The sequence below is a fragment of the Mastomys coucha genome, unplaced genomic scaffold (genome assembly GCF_008632895.1).
Source record: "Mastomys coucha isolate ucsf_1 unplaced genomic scaffold, UCSF_Mcou_1 pScaffold5, whole genome shotgun sequence".
Lineage (NCBI taxonomy): Eukaryota > Metazoa > Chordata > Mammalia > Rodentia > Muridae > Mastomys > Mastomys coucha.
Window position 1 is genome coordinate 62290357 of NW_022196911.1, and position 5536 is coordinate 62295892.

Sequence of the window (5536 nt, forward strand, 5' to 3'; positions counted from 1 at the left end):
GTTTGTTTTGTCTTGTGCCTTCCTCTCATTCCAGAAGAGAAATTTATACCTCTTTTGGTGATTTCTATGCTGAATGCTGAAATATTAATAAGCAGTTGTCTTGGTAGATTAAATTGGTGTGTGTGTGTGTGTGTGTGTGTAGAGGGTTGGCATTGGTTTAAATTTGAACTTAAAAAATTTAAAATACTTCCAGCTAAATATTGCTTCAGTGGGATGGGGAGGGCGAGTTTATGAAAGTCATCTATTAATATCATATAAGAGAGACACAAAGCTTGGGTCAGGGACACCTTGTTAGAAGTTGGGGAGGATTCCTCTACTTCATATTTTACTAGGGAAATGTGTCTCAAAGCTAGTAAATAATGGTTGGAGTCCATACAAGATATGAACGAATGCCACAGTGTCTGGTCCTGTCATGAGCACAGAGGCCTGTGGTAGAGTTCTCATCTCAGATACACAGGGCTCTGGGTTCAACTTGCAGCACTGCAATCAAACAAACAAGCAAACAAACAAGACATTTTAAAAAGTAAGGAGAGAAAAAGAATTCCATATGCCTCCCCTGCGAAGTTTTGCTATCCTGGGTGCAATCCAACTTATTCCAGACCCAAATAAACAGGCCCCTCACACATCTCCAAGCTGAAGAGGACAAATGTGGAGAAAGACAGAATAACTGCCATGCTGACTAGCCAGCAGGACAGAATTCTTTATCCAAGATCAGCTCAACAGCTGGATTGCCATGAGCACACTCATCAGAGGGCGTTGTCTAGTCTCTTTCCTTACTGAGGTCTAGAAGATTCTGGGTGACCCAGTTTGACTCAGGTGGGTAGTAAAGTCCAAGGGGCTTTTGACGGTGCTGGGAACCGAGTCGCCATCTCTAGGGTTTGAGGCCATGGAAGGAAGGAGGGTGATGTTCGGGTCAGGTTTGCCATTTTGGTGACTCCCCAATCACTTTCGAAGAACATGTTTCTTTGACTTGCCTTCAATATCTTCATGGTAAGGCCATGGCTGACAAGTGGCATGAAAGGTGGCTGTTGCTAAGCGGAAGTCACTGCACTGAGGAAAGGTTTGGTCCACAGCACGAGCTGAGGTGGGGCCAGGAGAACAGCGGTCACTCCGCTCCTCTCCTAAGTCAGGAGGGCTGCTCCACACTGCCTTCTGTGGGAAGTGGCAGTGGAGAAGGCAAAGCAAGCCTGGTTCGCAGGAATTCTAGGTAGTGAGTGCAGAAGAAATGGGAGACCTGGGCTGTCCCAGTTTTCATACAAAGTAGGAGCCCTTAATGAATTGCTATCAGAAGTGAAAAAAGCTAAGGTTGCCAGGCATTCTCTGTCTCCCTGGCTAAGGGCATATACTCTATTGCTTGAATAGGATTCCTGATCAACACCCTACACTGGGCCTGATCAGGCCTCCAGATGGGACTGCTACCAAATCAGGGATATAAGACGCAGCCAATAAATCCACAGTATGGGGAGCTCAGCTGAACAATTAATAGAGTTTAAAAAGTACATTGCATATAAAAATACAGACTAGTGAAAGGACTTATATATTAAGTGAGATTTAACAGGCTTTATAAGCCAATTGTGCTGTATGGATTAAAACATTAGCATTGTTCTCTATTTTAAAATGTGGTGTGTGTGTGTGTGTGTGTGTGTGTGTATGCATGTGTGTGTACATGCTCAAAACATGTATGAAGTGGTCAGAAGACAGCTTGTGGAAGTCAGTTTTCTCCCACTATGTGTGCCTTGGGGACCGAACTCAGGCCTTCAAGCTTGGTAGCAAGTGCCTTCACCCATTGAGCCATCTTGCAGATCCAAGAAGTTTGTATGACAGTTTGTTAAAATATAGAGACACACCATTGAATAGTAACCTCATCCTTAGGGAAGAGTCTGACACTGTGATTCTGTTTTGGAACCAGTCCTTATATTTTACAAGTCTATGCTGCATTTATAGATGAGAAAGGAAGGGAAAATGAGCAAGCTTTGCTGGAAGTCAGTGTGCTGACAGAACTTAAGAATTCACCAAAGAAGCTCTTGATGTGCTTTATGAAGAATGGACACACACACACACACACACACACAGTCACACCCACACCCACATATACACACTCTCACACACATACACACTCATACACATACTCACACACATGCACACACTTACACACACATACATATACACACACATACTTACACACACATACACACACTCACACACATACACTCATACACATACTCACACACATTCACACACTTACACACACACGCACACACATACATATACACATACTCACGCACAGACAGACAGACAGACAGACAGACACACACACACACACACACACTCCTGGAAATCCCTGAGGTTGTGGGCTGTGCCTTGTCCACTCACCAGTGGAACATTGCACAAAAGCATAGTTCAGTTCTGGAAGCTACCCTGGTGCTAGGCAGTGATTCTTTGAAGGATAGTAGAAAAAAAAAATCACTTTCTAAGAACTATAAATATGGTGAATTTTTACCAGTTTGTTTATTCCATAAAGCAAAGAACACCCTCAGTTATAGAGGACATCAGCCCTGCTAGTGAACAGAGAAAAATGAGAACAGAAATCTCCCTCCAAGTGAGGCTCAGCCATGGCACATGAGCCTCAGAGAGTCAGCCCACCTGTCAAGGGACAGCAGGATGAACTCAGCACGACTATTGAACTCTTACAGTGTACACTGCAGGCTCTTTCTTACATCGTCGTATAAAGATCCAAAGGTGACGAGACGGGCCTCTTTATACTTGCTTGCTACAGAAAAAGCAGAGACACATGGTAACTTGCCCAAGGTCAAAATGGCAGAGCTGGGGTATTTTTTGAGATTCGAAGACTACATTTACCTTGCAAAGTCTATCTACAGGAACAACAGCCAGATCCTCAGGGGAATCACCCCAAGGAGGAGGGGTTGATGGGACTAGAAATGTGCTTTTTCTCCTCTGATTACTGTTTCTGTCTCTCCTTCAGGCGCTGCATCACAAGCCTTCTGTTGTCCACCCGCATGCAACATTGCATCCTTGGGACTTGCCCTCACACAGACCATTGGATCATTCATTGGCACATGATGACCTTTAAGCCCATCCATGACATCCGCTGATGTTTCTGCCTGTGAACCGTGGCTCACGTGAAACGTGGCTCATGTGAACCACAGGTCACGAGAACTGTGAGTCACGTGAACTGTAGGTCACAATGAGGCAGAGGCTGGAAGTGTTTCCTCTGCCAGCTTTTCCTTCCAGGTCTTGAAAAACCCCAATTCTCTCTTTCATTATTATTTTTTCTGCTATCTGGGTAAAGAACTGATTTATTTTTCTCCCTGTAATCCTTATATGATCCAGAATCCTCTGACTTGCTCAGTTCTTTATTGAGTCTCAAATCTCAGAGCTGCAGAGTTCTTCTATTTTTATTACCTTTTGTATTTTTTTTAATTATAAAAGAAATATATGTTCAAGAATAGGATTTTTAAAAGGGCTGTCAAGGCCAGCTGGGATGGTAGAGCTCTTTATTTGGAGGGTTGATTTATGATTGGCAGGTGCCCCCCATCTGAAGGGACCAAGGGACCAGTTTCTAATAGGAGTAACATGTCCTTATGTGGGGAGTTGGGGCAGCTTGCAGCCATTGGCAGCTGGTGAGGGTAGCTTTTCATTTCTTCACGCCTGGGTCACTTCAACAGCTGAGTTTTAATAAAGCAAATGTACCTCAGACTACGGGGGAGAGCAGGCCTCCCAGAACACTAAGGCCTATTTGCACCCCTCCCACTAATCTCACTGCTAAAAACAGCTGAGGCTGAGAGGCCCCCAGAGTGCTTGTTGGATCTGAGCAGCGATCCAGTTACCCGGAGCTATGCTGAGACATTCCAGAGGCTCTTGTGTCCTCGGCTGCACGCCACCAGGAGCCAAAAGCCCAAGATGGTACTGACTATTTTTATTCAAGATGGTCATGCTATCTATGGCACATAGGAGCAAGAAGCCCCTTCTTAAGGGCATATTCTAACAACGGAAGCATGGTCCTCTTTGGGGGTAGCTTTCGGGAGGATTAGGTGAGCAAGCGAGGGTAGACCCCCATAGGGCTGGCTCTCTTCACAGAAGACCCGACAATACTAAGAAAAGTTTCGGCTTGAATGAAGAAAATGGAGAACTCCCATCTCCTTGGGCTTCCCAGCAACTATATGGTGTATAACCCATGGTACAAAGACAAGTAAGACAGAATTCCAAGGACAGTAAACAGAAAGTAAGTACCCAAGTAAAGATAAGAAGAAGTGAAAAACAAAAACAAAACAGAAAACTCTTAGTGCGGTGGAGAATTGAGGACGGAGGCAGTTTTACAAAGACCAAAAGGGAAGCTTTAGACACAAGCAAGGTGCTTTGTATGCAGCAGGCATATCATGCCCGTGCCGAATCCAGCTCTAAGTAGGAAAGGTCAAAGGAAAACAACGGGGAGAATATGATGCCCTTGGGAAAAACCTGTTCTCTCTGCTCCCACTTCTTGCCTCGTTATTCTGACTCCCAAATCAGTAAGGAAGAGACAATACAATTCAGAAGTGATTCCTTATAAATTTTCAGACAGTCATGAACTCTGTTTTGTTGGCTTCTCAAGCAACAGGCCCCTGAAAGCCAGACTCAAGTATGAGGGAGGATGCCTGGGGCTGAGGTGCTGCCTCTGAGAACCCGAGACCCAGTCAGAGCCTCCATCCTACACGTTGGTTGTCTACTAGGCACTTCCGGTCTGTGTTTTCACACAGCAGTCATTTACGAAATGCCTACTATTGCCCAGAACTGGGAAACAGGAGCAGAAATCTCTTGGAAAGTGAGATAGAAAAATAGGGAGAGGAGAAATCCTTGTCTTAAGTCCTCAGAGTGGGGAGGGCGGGAGAGTGGGAAGAGAGGCATACATATCCAAATGTGGTTCAGCTTCTGCCCTGGGTGACATGAGCATCTACAGCAGCTGCACCTATTTTGGGCCTGAAGTCTCAGGCCCCGGGCAACAGGTGTGAAGACCTAAGATTTCCTGGCACATTTCCAGGGCACAATTCACCCTTTTTAACAACTCATTTTAAGCTAGAAACGTAGGAGTCTTCTTTCTCCGTTTTCCCAGCCAGCCTCAGGGATCTAGGACTCAGCACCATAAGTAGCGTTTGTGGTTTCTGGGTCTTGCTGGCTTGGTCATATTCACGCAAGCACAGGCGCATGTACTCAAGTAAGCGCGCATGCACTCACCCACGTACGCACTCACTCACGTACGCACGTACGCACGCACGCACGCAGGCCCGCAGGCACCCAGGCACACATACATGCACACACTCTTCCTTTCCTGAGCTAATGAGGAGTAAAGTCCGTGTCAGTCACATTCCATGCCCAGGAGCCCACGGAAGGGAGTCAAGTAAGAGCGAGCATAGATAGGGAGCAGAGATTAACTCACCTGATTTATTGTCCAGCCCCAGGCTTAGCATTCCTACACTAACAGGACCTTCCGTGGGCTTTGTGGTGCATAAGTTCCCACTGATAAGATTTGACATTATCTTTG